Below are 980 nucleotides of genomic sequence, written 5' to 3'. Positions count from 1 at the left end.
CAGGAACTGGTACATCCAAGATGTGAGTGCCTTGGTTTTGCCGCCATGAAAATTAGGGTCAATGTATCGAGCATTGAGCACCAGCATCATCGTACTGATGGCAACGTCGTGTTCACGTAGATACTCAATATATTCAAGAAAATGTGCTTCAACATCAGAGCGGGCAACTGCACGGCCAGTATGCGTGGAACAGAGGCCGGGCGACCGCGCCACGGCAGCCTTCAGCTTCTCGTGGTCGCGGACCCAGCGGAGTACTTGGTTGCCTGGCACGCCGTACTTCTTAGCGAGCATGTAGACGCTGGTGCCGTCGCGAAGGCGCTGTTTCACCACGTCGAGTTTTTTCGTGACTGTGAGGTGCCGTCTTTTGCGGCTAGTGCGAGGCATCCACAAGCTCGCACGATGTGACCAAACAATGACTGAGCGGGAAGTTTGTATTTCAAACTTTAGTTGTATTTCGATCCAATCCAAGAGTGCCACCCATGACATCCTAGAATTGGTTTTGTCGTTGTCTTGCACCAAGAACCTGATCTAAAATCCTACATTTTTCATGGTGCAGGAGTACGACAAATACGGTACATCATTTCGTGAAGGTCGATACCAGGAGACATCGCGCAGGTCACCATACCACCCCCTCCTGACCCAAGTTGAGAAGACGACTTCAACCATCTTTGCTGCCCACACAACCGACCTCGGTCCGTGTAGCTTTAATTGACGAGCAGGTACGCACGGACACCGTCTTGGAGCCTCTGCGGGCGACAGTGGTGTGAATCTTTGGCTCAAAGAAAACCGGCGTCTCGTCCATGTTGACGACATGGTCCCAATCGAGGCCTTCCAATGTACCAAACGGCAAAAAACGTTCGCACACCGAGGCACAAAGTCGTTTCTCGTCGTGTCCAAGGTGGAAGACAGCTTCTGCCCTTCGCGCGTCGGACGACGGATGCTCAACTTGTTTCGGCGCAGGAACTGGTACATCCAAGATG

Source organism: Aphanomyces invadans (genome assembly GCF_000520115.1).
Source record: "Aphanomyces invadans strain NJM9701 unplaced genomic scaffold supercont1.6, whole genome shotgun sequence".
NCBI lineage: Eukaryota > Oomycota > Saprolegniomycetes > Saprolegniales > Verrucalvaceae > Aphanomyces > Aphanomyces invadans.
This window is presented reverse-complemented; position numbering follows the sequence as displayed.